Source organism: Vanessa tameamea, chromosome 15, assembly GCF_037043105.1.
Source record: "Vanessa tameamea isolate UH-Manoa-2023 chromosome 15, ilVanTame1 primary haplotype, whole genome shotgun sequence".
Taxonomy (NCBI): domain Eukaryota; kingdom Metazoa; phylum Arthropoda; class Insecta; order Lepidoptera; family Nymphalidae; genus Vanessa; species Vanessa tameamea.
In genome coordinates this window covers 9,451,438-9,474,820 of record NC_087323.1, presented here as the reverse complement: position 1 = coordinate 9,474,820, position 23,383 = coordinate 9,451,438, and the positions used below count along the sequence as shown (strand labels likewise).

The 23,383-nt window shown below is 32.2% G+C and overlaps 1 protein-coding gene and 1 non-coding gene across 10 annotated transcripts in view; both read right to left on the bottom strand.

Annotated features, from left to right (window-relative positions):
* The window catches only part of LOC113399630 (uncharacterized protein), a 325,751-nt gene that overhangs the window by 124,651 nt on the left and 177,717 nt on the right, over nucleotides 1-23,383 (bottom strand). The gene's annotated exons all lie outside the window — the stretch shown is intronic.
* Trnam-cau (transfer RNA methionine (anticodon CAU)) lies at nucleotides 20,814-20,885 on the bottom strand. The gene has a single exon. It is a non-coding gene; the product is annotated as a tRNA-Met (tRNA).

The window sequence follows — 23,383 nt, the reverse complement described above, 5'->3', positions numbered from 1 at the left end:
GTCTATGGGCGGTGGTGTCCACTTACCATCAGGTGGTCCATATGATAGTCCGCCAACCAATGCCATAACAAAAAATCAATAAATATAAATAAAATTGTTATTTAAAATCCTGTATGAATTAAACAAAAAAGGTTTTACTATATTATATATAATCGTATATAATAAAAAGAGACAGAAAGTGAGAGCGGGAAAGGGTGCCTCCATTATTGAATGTCCGAATGAATTTAGAATTTGTTTAATAATTAAAACGTATACAAATTAAATAATCAAAAACATTCATGGTAACTACAAATAGAGCCGAGATGGTCCAGTGGTTAGAACGCGTACAACGTCACATGTGAATCCACCAACCCGCATTGGAGTAGCGTGGAATATGCTCCTAACCTTGTCCTCAAAGGGAGAGGATGCCTTAGCCCAGCAGTGGGAAATTTACATGCTGTTACTATTATCGTATTATACTATATTAACTACTGACAAATTTTTAATAAAACATTCGTATCGCAAGCACCATTTCCTTAACCGCAAAGACTTTGGAAGTATTAAAATTTACTTTATCCAAGTACCCATATAATATTTAAGAAGGAACTTTGCTGAAACTACCTAAGAATTCAACGTACAATAAATACGAAACACAAATGCAACTTAAACTTTGTTGCACAGCAATTAATGTAAACGGGTTTCATGAGGCGAAACTTTCTAGGCTCGCCGTGCCGCTGCAGCTACTTGGAAAACGCATTTTATATTCTTACGTTATCATACATCCTAATATATTATTTGAATTATCGTGTGCTACTTTGCTATTTTTGGAACGTTATTTTATGCGGCTTATAGTATAGCTGGCAGATATCGTATGGAAAAATTGGACCTACCCTATCTTTCTCTCTGTTGGCAAACGAGCAGGAGGGTCACCTGATGGAAAACCGATAGGTCCTGTCCTTCAAGGCTGCCGACTCGTCGAGAGCAGATATCATCTCTGACGTAAACGCACACCCCAGCTCGTGGTACAAAGGAATATTCCAATTTGTACCCAGGGTAAGAAAGAAAAGTCGTATCGGCAGGAGAGGATATCTGGGTCTCGGTAAGAAAGAGCAAGGCCGGCTTCGCCGTCTCAAGGTGAAAGTGAACGGCGTTCAAGTTGGAGTTGAGTCCCCTTATGATGCAGAAGTCCACAGTGTGGGTAGTAGGGGTTGCCTTATGATGCCTGCTCCGCTTGCCCCGAACAGTGGCGAGCGCAAAATTGCCCCCCCCCCCAGAATTCGGAGGGCAGCCTGGGCATCTCTGCTCAGGTGGTGTACGTCCTGAGCATGGATCCCCAGAGAGGGATTCTCCACCGCAGTCGCTGATGGTACTCTCATGGGGTAATGAAACCAAATTCTGCACGACCATTATGTTTTGGGGGCGTGGAGGATCGGGCCTCCGGGACTCTCACATACCGGACGAAACGCGGTAGCATAGCTACCACTTTACGCTGATTTTAAGTGAGAGAGTGGTACTTCCCCGGGCTTGCCGGCCCATTCGGCTGCAACCCGAAGGTATGCAGTGTGGCACTACCACTAGTCTGTCTGTCTTTTTCTATTTTATATGTATTTTAATTTTTTATTGTCATTATTTATGCTCAAACGCCAAAATGCATTCCATTGTTTCTATTATTTGATGCATAATATAAAGCGAAAGCAAATCGGTTCCAACCGGGTATTCAACGAAACCTCGGTTATTTTTATATCTATACTCGATGGATGCATAATGTGTATTGTGAAGAATATAAGACATCAGCGAAACTGGATTAAAAAAAGTTGCATATTGGCTGAGGCTCTGATGTAAAAGTTTCAAAAAGAACAGATTAAAAATACAAACAATTACGAGTATCTTATATACAATGTAACTTTATGAACCAATGATAATATACATTTCTGAACGGAAGAGTGGAGAGATTATATTATTCATCTAATAAAGACGATGACGACGACGCAACAAACAGTTGATACGTAATTATAACGAACAGAATAACAAATATATCAAAATCATAAAAAAAAAAATCTTTAGATCTCGATAATTTATCATGATGGCTTATTATCGATCTCAGTTTCAAGAGATAAATTTAAAAATTCGCAAGTTATCATATTTTTATCCATTTTACAATAAACATCAGAATACAATCCTCGTAGTAATAAGTTTACAAAACCTCTTTAGTATGTATTCGAAACCACAGATAATAACATTTTAAAATAATACAAGAAATTTACTTACTAGCAACTATAAATTGCAAGTAATATCCGACTGTGTGTTACCATCAATAAAGTGCACTGCTACCCTTTGATGCAGCTTTCGTCTGTCGTCACGGAAATTACGTACTGCAAGCCTCTATCGATTGCTTGAAGTTTCAAAGTTTGTCGTGTACTTAATCGTGCGTCTAATGAAAGGCTTATTTCTTATATTACTAGGTACCAATGAAAATGAAAATACTAAACATTTGTAACAATTTTACCGATTACGGTTACGGTTTTAATTTTTAGTTTTGCTGCCTAACAATTTGCTTCAATACATTTTTTTATATTATATAAATGTATATTTTTACAAATTACTGGATATATGTTTATATAACGTTTCAATAATATTTGTTAATGTTTAGAGTAAAAATTAATAACTCGTAATTGCTCCAAAACTGGACAAAGGCTCTAGCTCAGATTCCATGCAGCTCTATTTCAGGCTCTGCTATGTATTATATGAACGAAGGTTTTACTTATGTAATTCTGTTTTTAAACCATGCTACATGGTTATAATATAAGAAAGATCTTAGAGTGTAGTTTTTTCTAAAACCAAAAAAAAAAACTCTCATTTTATATTACACGGCAGTTGCAGTTTAAAAGGTGTAGCGGTTTGTAAAACCATTAAAGTTACGTTGAAGATCAAATAGGGCAAAGAACTTTCGAAGCAGAAATTCAGTGAATGTAAACGAATGTCTCGGAGGATTCAGTATTTCATTCATTGTGGTACTTTAGAAGGCGCTCGTTCAGGATCGTTGGCAGAGTGGGGCATTGTTGTTACCCGTCTTTTAATATTTTACGTGAATTGTCTACTTACTTATTTTAATTTATATGCTCAAGGAGTATTTATTTTAAGAACACATTTTTTTTACTAGTACTAATATTAACAAGGAGCAAATTTGGCAGTATAACGTTATGTCTGGGGCTACTAAATTCATTTTAGATTATTTCAGCAACTGAAATCCGCTTATTGAAAAGTACATTATTGTCTTGCCATATTTAGATCTAGGTGTCTCTTCTAAAACTGGCTCGGTAACACTTCGCTAACACTAAGATATACATAAAGCACATACATCGCAAAATGTACAGTTGGCAGCGTTTTGACAAACTAAATGATTTATTACACTTCTTACTATTACTATTTTCTAACAGCTGTGACCACTTACCAACAAGTGGTAACTATCCGCATTGCTATTAAATATAAAAATAAATATTGACAACTCAGGTCTGTGCAGATTTCAACCCTCAATGATCCTGAACCAAAGATTATTAATAAAATATTTCTCAAAGAAAGAATACTCTCTGCAGAAATGGTATCTACTGTTATGACAGTCTACCTTATTCGAATATAAGCAGCTTAATATGATTGGTTTGTCTCATCGGTAATATTAAGTCGGAAACAATTACCGTCATGGGAATTGGGATCCTTTTGTTATTCTAATAGAGTTGGATTTAATTACAGTTCGACAGGTAAATAATGATTAATAGGTTTGTTTAAAATTTGTAATTAATATTTTTTAATTTCATGTTTTAAATTATTTATAAATAAGTCATACTATCAATCCAAGATCATACAGATGATAATGCTTGGAGTAAATTACAGATTTTCATACAGGAATATGTATATATATGTATATATAATATTTAATTGCATTTTATTAACAAATCGTTTATATTCAATTTGCGCAGTATTTTATGGAGTGGGAGAGTAGATACTACTTATTTTGTATAGGTGTTTCTAGCATACATTAAAATCGACAAAATTAACGAGATTATCATTGTACTATCAAATTGCTAATCTATGAATTATAAACATATGTTTATATATATTGATATCATAAATAACATAATCCCAAAGTGAAGTAGTCTAGTGGAATAAACTCCAAACCATCTCCTTTACAGAATCCAGCAATGGCACATTTATTGTTATTGTATATGTTACTGAAAAGGTCGAACTTCTAAATCTTAGGTTTTACTGGATAATCTTAAGATTTACCTTAGTTCGAGGTTTTACAGTAACATATATATTTATATGATTCACAAAGCAACGATTGTTTATCGTGGAGCTAATAGAATGTCAAATACAGGCATTTTAAAAGTCAGGCTAATCGCTTCGGGACACGTAGTTATTCCTTAACGTTCAGATGCAACTGAGTCAAATATATGTAGCGTTTTTATCGTAACATAATCATTTTGAATGACACACAATATATTAAATATTGACGAAATGAAAAATAACGTTATTAATATGATTCGTTATGAATAAATAACGTTAAAAATATATAAGACATTTGAAATAAATGTTAACTATAGTAATATTATTAACATTTACCACACTTACGGTATATAAACATGTCGTTTTATTGTATTTCGTAACAGCGAACACACGGGACGCGTTGCAATTGATCTTTGATATTTTTCTCATATACAATACGATACAACATGCGCCACCTATTGTACGTTGACAAAACTTTTTTTATATAAATATTATAAATATAAATATTGGACATCACATACATTACTCTGATCCCAATGCACTAAAGCACTTGTGTTATGGAAAATCAGAAGTAACGACGGTACCACAAACACCCAGACCTAAGACAACATAGAAAACTAATGAACTTTTTCTACATCGACTCGGTCGGGAATCGAACCCAGGACCTCGGATGTGTGGCGTACCCATGAAAACCGATGTACACACTACTCGACCACGAAGGTCGTCGTATGCACTACGACAGATACCGTCACGAATTGCAAACATACGAATGAATTACGCGTGAATGCATATAATACGAACAAACGCAAACACATTTTTTTTATATACCCGTACAAGATATATAAAGTCCTTTCAAATTGATTACAATACAAATCAAATAGATCGAACGTTGGCTGAAGCAAATCAGTTAATGGACAAACGACAGACAGACGTTCATCGCAGACCGCTTGGCGGGATAGCGCTACTAATAAATGGATTGATACATGTTCAAATAAGTTTACTCGTTTAGAAATTCATAAATTTTATTATTATATTCAAACATAATAAAGAAGAATATAAATAACATACTTAGAGAAACGTAACATACCGGTCTCATCCAGATAACCTTTGCGTCAAATTAAAAAGTCTTTAAGTTGAATAAAGCATATGATATAAATTTACTAAAAATTTATTTCAACTTTCAAAGTCCACCTGGTTAGAACCCCACCCAACTTTTATTTATTCTATCGCAAAACAGCGATATTTTGTTCCGGTTTAAAGGTTAATTGAGTATCTTTAACGAATGGACGGAACAGTATTACTTTAATACCTTATAGTATGTATATTAAGTCTATTTGCGAGGATGACCTCTTAATCAAATGTCTGATTTTCCAGTCTGGCGTCTTAATTCAAAAAATAATAATGTCACTATCATATTAACGCAATAATGTTATTCAAGGTTCAAGCATTTTATTATGGACGTATAATATATGTACTTTTAATCTTAGACTTAAAAATAGTCTTACCGTGCTAACTAGTAATATATTATCGTTCATTTATATACCAATTACATAGTTTCTAATTTAATTTAAACATATTAATAAGGCATGCTAGTCCGTTCCGTAAATACATTTGAAGTTGTTGTTACAAAAAAATAAATAAGATTATATAGATTATAAAAGAGTTAGACAAAAGCTTGAAGTTAAAATTATAATGTAAATAATTGATATATGTATGTATATGTTTTTTAAAAGGAGTTACTGAGTTTATTTGAGGTTTCTCTCGGCAGCATCTACAACAAAAGCGAGTGGTATAACATAATTACTATTATTTTTTAACAATGACAATTCTAAAGTTCTTTGTATGAGTTTACTTGAATAAAGATCGCTTTGTTTTGAATTGTGTTTTTTTTTTAAACAGATAGGTCACTAGCTTCCAATAATAACAATATTCTCATAATTCGGTTTTATATGCTTATAAAACCTCGCTAGTGCTTACAAAGCTTACATGATATATTAAAATTCACTAAACCCTAACCTACTTGTCTCGCAAAATGCAACACAAAGACTGCATTCAAAGAGCGTATTACGTTAAACATCATACTCAGGTCCTGAGAAATGAGGCAACTTTAACCTTTTGAACCAACCGCCTCGAGTCTTAGCACCATTAATATAGAAAATTTAATTCTTAATTTAAATTAGCGTTAACTAAAATGTTTAAATTGATACACAAAATACATTAGGATCATTTTTTCAGATTAAAAAAAACGGTTGTCTTTGATCTTCGCAGACCGAATTCTAAATTTGAATTTTTGTTTTCGTTTTTGTCATTTTAAATATTCTTTAGAATACATTCGTGGGCATTGTTTTGCGGTTGGAAATTGTAATTTAAAGCTTATTTAGTATAAATACATTAAAAAGCAATACTTAAAAAATACCGATTTCGATTTTTTTTTTTTTTTTTTATATACCGATTTCGATTAATTTATATTTTAAATGACATTTGTAGCACTGTTATTTTTTTATACCATTTTAAATGTTGTCGTTAGTTTTCATATGTTTGTAATTCTAAATTTGAATTAGCAACATCAACTGATATTTTAAAGTGATTATTACTATTTTAGTTGGAAACATTTTTATCTGACATTTTGAACATACTTATTTCTTAATCTTCGTAATCTTGATATTATTAGTACAGAAAATTCAATTTAAATTATAGCTTTCTTGATATAGCAATACTTATCATTCTAAAGTGACATTATGTTTACTTTTTTCATAAAAAATCCTTTCGGATGCACTTGGATATATATATTTTTATGTTTATTTGTTTTTGTTTGATATTCAATTTTGAGAAATATATATATTTATGGCGTGTTTCAATACATTTATTACTTTGATATCGATGTTTGTATGTATTTCACACACACTTATGAATATGTGTAAGTATTGCACACAAGTTAATGGTGATTAAAGGGAGCGCTTCGTCATTAAATGTCCGATAAAATATGCGTGAAAACATTTCAGACGCTGAAAAGATCGCAGGTCGTTGAACCAAACATACAAAAGGCTGAATATACAAACATTACAATATCGAAATTGTTGCAAAGTAACCGATGAGTTGCGAAAACTAAACAACAACGTAATGAAACAAATATGAGCATAAAGTTTGTTTTTGTTTCAGAATAGGCGAATGAAATTTTAATATGTGTAATAATATCGGAAGGAAGTTATGCTATAAATTATATTTTTTTTAAAATTAATAAAATCTTAGTGGATATATCGTAAGTTATCATATTAAAAATAATGTTTTTAATTAATCCTATTTTTGAATGGTCAGATTTTCATAATATGGGTATACTGTTCTAAAGCTTTAAATCACTAAAACCATCTACCTTTTAAAAGAGCACTTAGCACAATTCACACAAAAAAGTCAACGTAAACACATTAAGCACACGCGTGTCAAAACACATTTTCCTCCGTCAGACATCTTTAGATTCACATTAATTAAAATCTGGCTTTTGAAAGGAATTATTCGGTACCGTAACCGTAAAGGACGACGTCGTTACGAAATTCTGTAGCGTACGTACGTCTACGCGTCACGAGCCCGCCGAGGCGACTGAGTCGTTACTATAGCACCCGCCGGCTACGCCGTAGCTGCTACGTATGTGGTGCAAACGCATTACAAACCTTTTATGACGGAATGGTGTAAATAAACAATGTTTCTGTCGTTTCTATTATTTCAAATACACGTGCGACGTTTTATTAGACTGTTCTTTACACAGCACTTGTGTGGTGGAGCTAGTAAGCGTTGCGAGGTACTGTTTATAGCCGCGTTTTTTTATATATTCGTATATTGTTTAATATTATATTGTAATGGCACATAAATATGTAGTTTATTAGTGAACTTAGGTAATATAATTAATGTTAAACAGTAGCTGTTGATTTTCTTGTTATTTATTTTTGGTACATTTTATATTTTGAACTAATATTAGGCTAAATTTAATTGAATCTTCTAAAATGACGATTTTAAAGTGCTCGTTGAACAAATTATATTTTGTTTTGTTTGTATTTGATTAAATTCGCACTTTAGCATCGAACGTATCTACTTATCGAGGACATATTCTTGATTTGGAATAATAGTGGCAAAGGCTTGTTGAAAAGGTTCAGGTAAGTTCTTTAAATATTTTTTTTTGATTGACTATGTAAGAGACGATTAATAAAATTACAGCCCCAATGTCTATGGGCAATTGTGACCATACCATTTCCGCCTACCAAAAACCAGTTTTTTTTTAAAATTATATAAGCAAAAGTAAGTTATTAATATTATAATTAAATTAGCTGTGACATTATAGGCCATGTCTAACGATTACTAATGATGCTTTAATAAAGGTCATCAACCTATCCTAAAGGGATTACCTTACCGTAAGCCTACCTTACCACGGTTCAATGACAAATTGCCCCTAAATTATCTATGAACCGGTAATAAGCTAAGATGTAATTCGAATCATGTTCAATTAACTAATTCCAAACTGAATGATAGTTATCGTTGAATTTAAATTAATTGTCACCGTAAGACCATTTATTTTGTGTTTTTTTTTTTTTTATTATTTTAAAACTTACGCATTTTACCTATATTTCAGATTGATTGAAGAATCTATCTTTCAAAAGCTTACGGTCACTATTTAAACGTTTTTTTTATATTTCTTAAAACAGATTATTTATTTATGGTAGTCGGTGGCCTTAGAGATATTAATTTATTAAAATAATTTAACGAAACTGCAACTCCTGTTGCGGACGTGTCATGTCATCTCTTTTTAAATGTTATTTACTTATATAGGGAAAAGGAATACAAAATACTTGGTGGTAGAATTGATTCGCTAAAATATATTCGTCCTTTATATTGCCTATGTATATATATATACTTGATTATTAAAGGGATGACCACTGGTAGTTTTGTCAAAGGAACTAAGCGGGATTGGAGGTAACCTGGTCTCGAGTGTTTGCTTATTTCACTAACCCAACACCGAAACTTTCGACCACTTGGAATATTCTCGCTTAAAGTTACCGTCTTTAAAGCCATATAATATATAATACAGTTATTTATGCATGTAAAATGCCAAACACAAGGGCTGTCCATTTTACATAATCTAAATAAATATTGGCTCCGTGCAGATTAAGCAAACATAAGACCATGAAGGCTTTAATGAGGCAATGCAGGGTATGTGTGGTTAACTAGTAGATAAATTTGGATAGGTTTCACATACGGTTGGCTTGATTGGTTGTACACGAAAAAACACTGGCTAGAATTAAATCATATAAAAAAATGTATTTTACCCGCATCCTTCTTTTATGGACCCTCTGTAGTAATTCTTAATCCGAATCATGAAACTTATATGACAATTTAATGAAGTAATAACCGAGCAGTACCAGTTCAATTAACACGAAGCGTACATTTAGCGTTTCTAATCTAATTATAATATCAATATGTCTGGACGCGTATAACAAGTTGGACGTTATGAAATTTCAATATGTACTGAACAGCGCCTCAAAGGACTCGCGTACTTCGAGTGTTCTTGATTGGAATACCGATTGAATACCTGATGCTCATATGATAATTTACATATATTAATGTTGAATTAAAGTTTATTAAATTTTATTTTTCGTTAAATTATTAATTTGGATATTTTTTGAAGATATGTTTTGATGATACTTGGTGGTCGAAGTCTGTGCAAGCTCGTCTGGATAGGTACCATCCGTTTGTTATATAACCAACCATCAAGGGTGAATAGGCTTGTGTAACTACAGATATAGGGGACATACAGAAGGGCTATGTGGAAGTTCGTCTGGATATGTATCACCTGCTTATAATGACTCTTTATACAGTTTTTTGTATAATTATATTCTGGATTAAAGTGTAAGAGAGCCAGTGTAATTACAGGTACATATTACAGATAGCATCTTAGTTTGCATTGTACATCTTGGGTAGAGGCCCTTTGGTATATGAAGTTATAAATATTTAATACATAACCGTTGTTTAGTATATACAGAGGAGACTAAGTATTCGTATAATAATAAATATGTATGTATGATAATAATATAAATTTTGAGGGAAGTTTGTAATCTGTCGTAGTTTACAATTCCAAGGAAACGTGTTACACACATTACATTAACAGCCTGTGAATTTCCCACTGCTGGGCCAAGGCCTCCTCTCCCTTCGAGGAGAAGTTATGGAGCATATTCCACTACGCTGCTCCAATGCGGGTTGGTGGAATACACATGTGGCTGAATTTCGTTGAAATTAGACACATGCAGGTTTCCTCACGATGTTTTCCTTCACCGCCGAGCACGAGATGAATTATAAACACAAATTAAGCTCATGAAAATAAGGTGTTTTCGTGGGTAACCCGTAATCATCGATTATAATGCGTGCGTCCTAACTACTGGGCCATCTCGTCTCTATATATAAAGGTATATTAGATGTATTATGTAATATATTTGTCATATTTTTTTATAAAGTTATGATATTTGGCACAACCTTCAAACAGTGTCGGTTATGCGTGGGTTGTGCGTGGGAGTTTTACTAAAAATATTTATTTTATAACTGTCTATACTAATATTATGAATGGGAAAGTAACTCTGTCTGTTATGGCTTCACGCTTGTTGCTGTGGAGATGGTTTGAGTCCCGAGGAAGAATATAGGCTACTTTTTTACCCCTCGAGGAGGCAAAATAGTGGTGACGGTTTTTGTACTAAATAAATAAGTGTATGTTTTATAAAATTTTCGGAGGTAAAACCGCAAGATCAGCTTTTATTACAATCCTCTCCTACAATATTATTAAAATTCCTTTTTTCTGTCTTGTTGTTCATCCTACTCGATCTACTTTTAAATACATTAATAATAGCAGGATAACAAACAAGCGATATACAATTTTGTTAGTTAAAATTGTTTTTTATAAACATAAAATATTTTTTTATAACTGGTTTGTAATTTATTCATTTATGAGATGTGTTTATCTGGTATACAATGAAGTACGTATATGTAACCGGAAATGTATGAAACCTAGTAATTCTACGCAATGACTAGGAATTGTGTGCAAATCCGAAAACTAAACAAAAACTGTTAACTCAGACTCTATTTGGTCTTGTCTGTCTCACCTCGAGGAAACATGCATGTGTTTAATTTCAACGAAATTCTGCCACATTTTTGTCCATCCGCATTGGAGCAGCGTGGTGGAATACGCTCCAAATCTTCATTAATGTTCAATCAGTTGCGATATAGATATAATACATATAATAAATCTTTGTTTTTTTTTTTTTTTATAAAGTGACTCGCAAATCAAGAAACAAAAACAGACAGTGAATTTATTTTCTCATAAGATGCGTTACCACACGTGACAGAATTCTTTACGTGCGTAGGCAGTTGAGAGGTCATTACTTATTACCTAACAGTATTGCTCAAAAGGCGTTAGAATAGTATATGAGATTGCGTCCTATTTTAGTTTATTTTATGGTAACATTCAATGTGATGACACTTATAACATAATAATGATATATAAAAACAGAGAGGGGTGTCGTGGGACACCCTTTTCGAACGAAATTGATTTGGCTATATATTATGTATTAAATAACAGATACAATAAAAGTAATTACAAAATTTGAGAATTAAATAAGAATAAATATTTTTTTTATTAAAACCTCCGTACAATAACCAAAAAAAAATGTTATATGAAACCGTATAGAAAACGACAGAGAGAAAGACAGGAAGACGTCACCTGGACGCATAAGGTTTTTTCCTTACGTGGCGATTGCTGCCAGTTCACTCTACTGTAAACTGCGCAAAAGAACTTCGTTCCAATAATACGTACATCAGCTAAGTTTCCATCGATAATAATTAGATAATCACGAAACGGTACATTCGTTTAATGCGACACTAAAAATACGTTTAATTATACGTGTGATCTGAAATAGAACACATTAATATATATAAAACAATATAAAATATCTTGGATAACTTTAAGTTAGTTAGCAGTGGTAAAATTCCATAACGAATTTATTTATAAACATCTTTTTAAAAACATTCATATACAAAATTTCATGTCGTTGAGGAGTTCCATCGTCTGGAACCAATCCTGGGTGTAGGCCAATCCAATCAGGTCATAGTTGGAATAAAAATACATTGACACCGGAACTAAACTGGTTTTAATAAGGACTGTAGGATTTGACCTAAAGATACATTGAAAGTTAAATAAAAGCTTGTAATAATATCATAGAGTTTGTAAAAATTCATTCAATACAATACATTTGTAAGGCCGACAGCACACGCACACACGGAAACTACATACAATACAAGGATTTTTATATAAAACACAAAAAACGGATTACTCAGTTTAAATTATATATATTTTATTGTGTAATCCTTATTTGACATTTTTTTTTACCAATTACATTTATTTAACTATATAATTTTATTATAAACTAGCAACACGCCTCAGCTTTGCACGGGTGCAATGCATTAAAAAAAAAAGTATATGATATAGATATAATTTATATCCAATAATGTAGTACGACACAATTTAAAGGTAGCATCGAAAAAAAAAAAAATTTCAATCGTTCATTTAGCGAATGTATTTGGTTATATAATATTACAAATTATTAAGTTTGCATTAAAATAAATTTCGCATAAATAAATATTGATGATTTTGAAGTCAATTAATTCGGATGTAATCGGTTTTACGAAATTTGACGGTTCTACATCTAAGTTGTGTCGTACTATAATCAGGAATAATATAGATTTATATTTCTAGTGAAAACATTTTTAGAATTGGATCTTTAGTTAAGTAGTAGTAATTAGTAAATTACTCCCTAAATACATACATACTAAAAAAAATGTATCTTTATAATTTTGGTATGTGTGGTGTGGGTACCATGCACCTATCATTTATTCTTCCACCACAGAGACTTGAAGCTAGTGTAATTACAGACAAAAGGGATATAATTAAATCAATAATTGGCGGTTTGCTGGTGTAAGAATTGGTTTGTTTCAATAGTTTGTTGTAACAGTCCATGGACGAAATTAACCATCAAGTGGATTTTATAAAAAAAGTACAGCGTTTTCAAAGCATATTAAGACAATAATAGTTTTATAAATTAATTCACATTCGGCGCTTTATAAAGCATACATATGTAGCCGGAAGCGGTCATTACTGTTTATGCTTATTATTTATTTCAGCGCTGTAAAGCTGCTCGCCGCAGATGCTGCATGTTTTGCGATACTTTTTCACGCTAATTGCCACGGCCTGTGAAAACCGAACGCATAGGTTCAGTAAGCGGCCAACCATTGTCCATTTTCACGTACTTATGCATCTATAAAAACTCTTATTACCATGGAATAAAGTTTATTTTCATTTGACACGATAGTAAAATGATTCTTGTTAGTCTTTACCATCAAAATTGTTCATATAGTGATGTAAAATAACGGTATTAATTAAATTAATGGACTGATGTTGGTAACCGCAGCATATGGCCGCAGACGTACTCGGAATAATACGTTGCACGGGCTCCGCGAAATCCCGTTTTTATTTTCACGTGCTATGAAAGATATTGAACTTTATTACGAGATACGGCATTCGTTAAAATTAATCAAGATTTTCCGCTGTTTCATATGTTAATATTACTGCACATTTAATTCGGTGTAATAATTATTTATTGTAATGTTTTTAAATGATGCTCAATAATTTTATTCCAACCGTTTTAAATACACAAATTAACTTTACTTTGTAATCAAAATCAAAATATACTTTAACCAACGGTTCGGAATTTACATTCTAGAAGAACCGGCAAGTAGCTTAACAGTTACTCTTTTTAACCGACGATAACAAAAGTTTATCAAGTCAACGAGTATATTCTTTCTTCAAAAATCACGTTTATAGAATTAAATTTAAGAGTGAAGTCCATATTACTATCAACGAATAATATATAATGTAACCGAATGATATATAATATTATTATATTATATTATATTGCCATCTGGTGTATTTGCCAGTCTGCATATATATATGACATAAAACCATTAGATAGCTTCAAAATCAAACGTTTTGAAAACGGAATAAAATAAAACTATTTTTTTTTCCTTTTCAAGGAATGTTATAAATTAATTCTAGTACAATCCGTTGGAATGCGTTTTTTATTAAACCTTATTGTTACAAGGTCATTATTACGAGTGATTATGAAATTACTAACCATTGTAACATAGCCCACGTCTCTATTATTCAATAGTGAGTGTATTATATTTTATTAATACTCTATTTTGAATTTTATTACCTAAACTATGAGGTCGTATTTTGCATAATCATTTCTTTTATGAACAACATCTTACAACTGGAAAATAAAAAGCCGTGACCTTTTGTTTAAGGTTTTCGCCCGCGACTTCGCTTGCGTTTTAGGTTTGAGGCACATAAAAGTAGCCTATAAAATAACCCTAAGAAAGGACTCCTTGGGTTCCAGTGTGCTTGGTGTGGTTTGGCTGTGAAAGGGCAACAGACAGACAGATAAACGGCGTTACTTTCACTTTACAATAATAATATAGATATTTGTTTTCTTTAAGTCTATAAAATAAATTATTTCAGGAATATTTATTAATTTAAAAAAAAGTTTTCAATTTTAATCTATTAGATGTCCGTTCCGACTTCGCACTTACCTGAAGATGAAATTTCTAAAAATCCCTTCTTGGTGAGCGTCTACACTGCGAAAGGAGTAACTATGCTAAAATTCAAGCCTAGTTTCGATGATCTCGTGTTGAGTCGAACAGTGTGTTATTTCGCTTATGTATTATATAGACAGGTATATGCCTCGTTGATCAAGAGGGCAGCTTATATGACTGCAGATCTTGAGTTCCTGGATTCAATTGTTGATAAAATATTTGGGTCTTTATGTCGCGACTTATTATTATTAATAATAATAATTCTAAGTACAGTATTACCACTTACGGCTTAAGAAAGTACAGAAACTATTAAAACCCAATCCAAATACACTTTAAAATAATATATAAAGATCATGGTTTCTATTGACCAGTGAGAACGTTCATATTAGCCTTGTCTTATATAAAGCGTTCAACAAATCGCTTGCTTCCCACAATCAATATAAAATAGTATTTAAGCAATGTACAAAAATGACGTGCGTTAACTATAACGGCAGTGATATCTTGTTTATGTTTATTTATAGCGTAGTTAAGTACACGTGGGACGCAGCCCGTGCGAAGTCGTGGGTAGAGCATTATATCTACATATGTTTGAATTAGCAAGATATTTAATATTGTGGATTAATAATAATATAAAAATATCGACAATCAGTAGCATTACAGTAATGGGGATGATTATACAAAAATCAAAATTAAAATATATAGTGAATTTAACAAACTGTTTTAAGTAAAGCTACCGAGCGAACCGGCAAGAAACTCAGTAGTTACTCTTTTTCAACATCTAAAAGTAGTTAAATACAATTATATATGTATGTTATGTCTCCCGCCTGGAAGTCAACAAGCATACGGCGGCGATAATCAAGAAGATTATCCAACAACGCAGGAGGCTTCGTATGACTCAAGTGTTCACAGACACAGATATACTACGAATCGTATAATCCGATGAGACGGTAATTTGACATCACCGTTTTCACGGCAAACCAAAAAGTCTGAACAGATTATTCGATAGGTTTGTTTAGTTCAACACGGGGTTTGAACTAGATCTTCAAAGCATAAGAAAAAAATTCTAGACTCATGTTAAAATTTCCTTAAATTATATTAAAGTGTACAGTATACTTAATAATATGATACGAGAACATGAAATACACGATTACCAAGTCAATAGTCTAAATTTAAAGCTGTCGAAACTGAGAAGCAAAGTTACCTATATAATAATATGTACTAAAACCTTCTTCGAAACACGTTGTTTGGTATGATTCTTATGTATATTAGTTTAAAAGCAGTTTTTGGAACGAAGTTATTTTACGCGGCTTACAGTAGAGTGAACTGCCAGAAATATCCACGTAAGGTAAGTGCTCTGCGTCATCCATGTTACCTTTCCCCCTCATCTCTTACTGTTGTATATGGCTTAATCTAAAATAATTTTTGTTTTAATTCACACGGGATTTTTAATAACAATTTAATTTCATGACATTTATTATCCTCAAACTTTTTTCTAAATTTATTCTATTATTTAATACATAATATAAATCGATGGACGATTTTTTCAGTATGGCAATGCGAGAAAAGTTCTCCCGTCTATAATTACAAAATTGTATAAATATTGCCATTTACAAATAATAAACAAAATTAAAATTGAAGAAACGCTAAAAGTGTTGGGTATATCGTTTTTTGCGAAACTTTTCAAGGATTTGATTATTTTATTTGTAAGGTCTCGAGCTCAATGAACTCCGTTACCAAGCAACGGCACGTTTGTTGAAATTTCATAATTTCACCCTTTCCTCCATTATCAACCAGTGTAAGAAGACTCGCGTTGCGGAAAACTCTAAAATAAATATTTAAGCGACGTGATTGAGTTAAGATTTAGAAATATTTTAATAAAACTTGTTCATGAAATAAATGTCGGATCTCATTTAGAGGTCCAGATTTACTATATTTATATTAAAAATACATATTATATAAATATTAAAAGTATATGAACGATTCTGGATGAAATTATGATTCCACTATATTTGTGTAATATTATTTTGGTCCAATTTTTGAAACGTAAATTTTATATCTATGATTGAATTTAACTGGTGATTGAAAAAAATCTTTGAAGTTACTTCACAGCGTAATACATAAAAATATCTAGGATTTCGTACAATCGATGAAAAAACAGCTCATGTAGAATTATTTTCGTGTTTCTGTTCATTCGTCAAAGGTCTGATCTGGTCTTTCTGTTTCTTCCAAAACGACAAAACGAAAACTGTTATATTTAACCCAATAATTAATGAACCGATCACAAACAATTCCTTGATTACGAAACACAATTACTTTGACCTTTCGGAGAAAATTAGAAATGTATTTCTTCTCGCTTCTTCTTCTCTTTTCTCTCCTCTACTATATTCTTGGAACATTATTACATAAAATAAAGTTTTCAATAAATAATAATTAATATACTTCTTCTTCTTCTGGCACGAATTCCATCATCTACATCATCAAAAAGTCCTTCCTAATGTCTTGAATCCAAGAGAAGATTACCACGCGATACAATTCTACAATATTCTACTTCCAATTTCTTGCATTGATCTACTAAACCATTTCCTGCTTGAAATCTTTTAATACTGGTAGTGAGACATGGAGCGTTCTTAATCATCAGGTAATATGAGGAAAGAAAATATTAGGGTCGTGTTTTCTTATGTTCTCCCGAAGCATCTTTAAGTGAGTATACGAGTTAAAACTTTATTAGTTCAAATTTAAACCGACGATTTAATTTTATGTTAGCTCTATGAAACTACGTACGAGCTAGGTTAGCGTAACGTTGCATTATAGAAATCGAGTACGTAGGTAAAATGTTTTAACGGATAACGTTATTTTAAAATTGTGATAGGTTATTTGAATCGAAATTATTTTCTTAAATAATTACGAACTATTAGTAGTGACTTATAGTTCGTAATTATTTCACGGTTGGGAGAATCTTGTTAGAATCAAGGTTTTGAGAGTTTGTTCTGCGCCGATTCAGTGTGGACCAAGTGACAGTTATTTTTTTCATTAATGTAAATTTTCATATCATTAATTTAGCGCCTAGTAGGAAATGAAATATTAGGTACTTACTTGGTGGCAGGGATTTGTGCAAGCCCGGGTACCAACCACACATCATATAATCTACCGCCAAGAAGCAATAAAATAATAAATACAAAAGCAATAGTGTTGTTGTGTTCCGATTTCAAGGTTGAGTGAGTCAGTGTAACTACATGTTCAAAACACGTAAAATCCCAGTTTCCAGGTTCGTTGAGATTTGACGATTTAAGGAATTTTTGGTTCATCTTAACATATCGTATCAATCAAATCGTCTCCTTTAAAAAACAAGGTTTTAGCTGTGAAGGTTGTGTCAAATAAGTTTCTTTATGGTTTTTTAATAAAAAAAAAACAAATCTGCATTCATAATGAATACGAAGCGAATAAGCCATTTGGCTTATATTCATATTATTCTTAAAATATCATAAATACATAAATGGAGTACAACAAAACTTTTTGTACTGTACTTCGAAGTGAATAGTGTCAATGAGAGTGCCAGAGGCTCAAAGACGAGAACTCAAAGACGAGATTAAGGCTGAAATTCCACTGATAATATCTATAGTTGCATACATTTTAGCAACGAGATACCAAAAATATATAAATCTTATCTGTCTTCGCGTTTATATCGTACTGTTTCATAAATGTCGGATTTGTAAATTTATTATTATTAATATAGTAAATTTATTGTTATTTTTTTTGGATCTATAAACAGTACGGTACATAATGAATCAAAATCAAAATTTACTTTATACAAGTAGGTTTTTACAAGCACTTTTGAATCGTCATTTAACAAACTATATTCAGTGTTCGGAATGTAGATACCGAGAAGAACCGACAAGAAATATATCAGAAAACATCTATTAAGCATACAAACTTATCAATATGGTTACCAAATCTGTTATTAGGAAGTTGGGTTTTAACAAAGGACATTTAGTAAAATTTATCTAGAAAATCTGTGTCTCAGTATGTATAGTACGATAAAAAAGTTCCAGTATTCAATAGACGGTTAACCTAAGACGGTTGAACACAAAGGCTACGTAGGTACGATTAAGACGGTAGCAATCTCGCCACTTTGAATCTAAAATAGAATTGCCAGCTACCGGCGATAGCATTGTGACGACGTGACAGATTGCATGATTACTTATGCACAAACGTCAAGCATAATATTATATTCTAAGACTGATTTTAGCTGAACACTAATAATTGAATTTACCATATATTATTGTTATAAGATTCTTTCAGTGATTTTTTTTTAACACTATGTCTTAACTTTTGTTACTAGCTTTGCGTGGTCAAATAGGCTATTTGACAATGCGAAAAATAAAGTGTCAATTATTGTAATCAGTATAAATTGTGAGTTTGGAAATGGTTATTTATCAACGAAAGTTGAAAATAATAATTAATTTATTCAAAAATCCATAAATAAAAATGCATTTTTTTTAAACGTTTGTCACGTGACACAAAACGCTCCCGATTGGTCGGGCTTATGATGACGTCACTTGCTTATTAACCTCGTTTGCTTGCTGTATGTGGATTATATGTGGCACAGATTACAATACAGGCAAGTGACGTGTCCGACCCCATTGCAGCGCCATATTGTCAAAGTAGCGTTTTCGCGGGCTATTTAAATATGGAATTTTTACAAATATGTACTAGAATTAAAAAAGACAACTTTTACTGGGTTCATTAACCTCTACTAAATAATATAAAATGCATTTTAAAAACCAGTCAAATAGCCTATTGTAATATATCCTTATCCTAAACCATTAGATTGGTGCGTGGTCACTGTGTAATGTTATTATTAATATATTCCTTATAAAAATTGGGTTAATTAACGCAGATTTTTTTCCAAATAGGATTTATAGTTAATTTAATTAAACTATATAATAATAAATTAATTCAAACAATAAAAAAAACCTTTCAACTTTAGGTATATATTAGTATTTATATTGATGACGTATATTTGCGCTTGTTTACGTAAAGCTATATAATTGTGTTAGTAAGGTATTAAAAATAATTAATTGGTCGTTAATTAAGAAGTTTTAATTTATGTATAGTAGAAGTAAAAGTTATACAACCTTTAAACACAGATATAATGTATAATTTGATGTATAGTTGCAATGTTATCATAAACACTGGTATGTGTGTGTTATCAGCACACATCATAAACTCAGATAAGCACAAAACGTACACAACGTCACGTGTCTCCGTGATAAAATTTTGTCTGAGAATCATTATGAAATAACTCTAATAATAAACGTTGTTTTAAATGTTTATTTATATATTTATCTCTTGCTATCATAATTGATTTGATGTTCGAGAGAAGGAGACACAGCATTGTTTAACAATAATTGTTTTATCTTAACATGAGAAATGAGACGGCGACAAGCGTTTCCTTTTAGCGACAGAAACAGCCTAACAATATCATCTTTAATAACGTAGCGAGACGACTCGATTTCTGTCGTATTATTATAGATTAAGACAATTCGAGTTATTATCCTTTTGTAATAGGTATAAGTTGTTCGGGCGTCGTATCCGTGGAACAATTAGTCGCTTGGGTAGCCATTAGGAGGTTTACTTCGAGAAATAATAAGACCTTAATACACCCTAGACGGCTTTTAATCTATAGAAGATGGCAAGAATTCTAATTGACATTATAAAATGTTTTATAAATACTATGTGCTTCTATGTAAAAAAATGTTAGCTAATGTTATTCAAATAATGTTATAAAACATAACTATTCTGTTAAAATTTGATTAATTCACGAACGCAACAAACCAAATATACCTAAAAGAAAAAAAATAAAATAAAAAAGTTGCTAGCAGAGCGTGGTTTCGATCCACGGACCTCTGGGTTATGGGCCCAGCACGCTTCCACTGCGCCACTCTGCTCTATGACAGAGTAACGAAATTATCTAACGGTTGCTATTTACGGAAAGAATATACGTCGTATGATGTCATTGACACGTAAGCCTGATAATTCTATAATAAGCCGAAATTTCTTATTCTATTGTAGTTTTTATTCATCTTACGTATTTTGTTTTAGGGAGATAAAACTTTATATTTTTATTTAAAACAAAATATATATATATATCAAGTTTTATATTAAACGGTCACGCCATTGTATACTAATGAATTTTATTTACATAAGAACTTTTAACATAAAGACCATAAAATTATGTACATAAGTAGTATTTATAGTACAAAAGTAGAATAATAATAATTTTCGACATCGTTCCATAATACTTTAATGAAATTGAACGTAGAAATAATATTCTATATAAATAAAGAAAAACTTTCGATATTCATTTAAAAACAAAACCTATCAACAACTTTGGTTACATCTAGCATACCGCCACCCTAACACGGGACATGTATCAAAGTAACGTATCCAAAATTAAAGTGGCCATCCAATTTCCTGGATAAAAATAAGAGCACCTGTCCTGCCCCGGGTAATGGCGTGAAGATTTATCTCCTATTACACGAAATTTTAATGTTACCCGCACGCCGGACTAATGTGAGGTGTGTGTTGGAAAATATTTATGTTGATGTCGGAATGTTCTGTAAATTTTAAGGGTTTCCTGAACATTGGGCTGTATCGTCACGGAAATTCGTAATTCGTTTTACGCTCAGAAGATCATTCGTGTTATTCTAGTCATACTACATATCTTTATATATATCTTGTACGCGTGTATGTAACAGAAGATCTCCTAAGCGGTTGGACCAATTTTGAAGATTTTTTATGTATTTAAGTGAATCCCTGAATGGCTTAGATTGGGATGTGTAGCTAATAAAAACGCCTGAATCTTAAACGGATGATTGAGTGTTTAAACCCTGTAAAGCGCTACTCAATTTTTATTTGTATTAATAATTAGTCTCGTCCTCAGTGAAGAAGGATAACATCGTGAGGAAAACATGTGTTGGATGACAATGTGTGTCTAAATCACATTAGACCAGGGTAGTGGAATAAGCTCCTAAGTTTCTCAAACGAAGAAGAGGCCCGGTCACGATGGGTCAATACCAAAATTTTATGCAGGCAAGGCCTTCTTAGCCATTCCAGGGCTCTCAAACAATGTTAATATGTAATTTCCTAAAAGTTTTCTTTGTAAAATGTCATGACAAAATAAGCCCATATTATTATCTGACACAGCGAATCTGACCTTTGCGTCGGATGGCCCTATTCCCCATAACCAATCAATTCCACTTCATTTCGCATGTCATTTGCAATCACAGTCATAAACAAACCCTGTCCACTTAACTTTGAACCCTTGAAAATCTTTCACCACCTCACCATTTGGCCTTTTGTTAATTGTAAAGAGGGGTGAGGAAGGCCTTTTATAACTAAACGCCTGAATCAACCATTTAAACAAGGTCCATCAAAATCGATTTTTCTTAGAATACAATAGTAGCAAGAGAGTTCGTAGTATAATGGACAAATTGGTCAGTGATTCGGAAACTCGTGATAATGTAAGTGAATTACTGACCACTTTGAGATGACTCTTTTGAAAATTAATTTCTAGGAGCTTAGTAATGTAAATCTCTCCGGTCTGGTAGTTAGATGTTGGAATAGTTACTAAATTCGCTTAATCGTTATGAAGGGCATTCCGTGCAGCACGCAAAGGCTAAGGTCGTTTCATGCAGGCGATTTTCGCTCTAGTGGTTAAATGGGATTGTTTTAAATGCTTATAAGCTTTTTTAGCTTCGTCGTCTTATCTTCCAGGATATTAGGTTTCTTTGTTACTGCTATTGCAGAAATGCAGTGCTGGTCGCAATTTTAATTTAAAACTTAATTGAAATCTGCATTCCTGCAAGAGTGCAAGAATACAACGTAAGATAAGATAAAAATATACTTTCTTAATTTTAAGGATATTTCAGATAGACCACTTTAGGGTGGACCAATATAGGCATATATAAAATCATCCAAATGGTTTCGTTTCATCGTTACATCGGATAACCCAAAGGTCGAATTTGCATAACAGACTCTCAATTATACACGGATTTAAAATGTTCATGGCACGTGCATGAAATAGAAATAACAAAAATATATTTGACAAATATAACGGCAACCGAGTCACAATTTACGATTTAAAAAAAAAATTGGTAACAGTTTGACGTTTATATTTTTCGATTCAGGAAACGTTTTATCAATCGTCAAAAAAATCTACATACACTTTTAAGCTGAATTTGTTTTTCTTTATTTAAGTTTCAGGTACCAGACAGTTCACCGATTATATAATACATAATCGTACCTGATGAAAATCTGGCTGTCGTGACACCACCTTGCATTTGGAGTAGCGTCGAGAAATCTCCACAGAGCACCAAGGCTATTCCATCAGAATATGGGGAAGCTCCACTAGGTAGGGATTCACCGACTGCTACTTACACTTGAA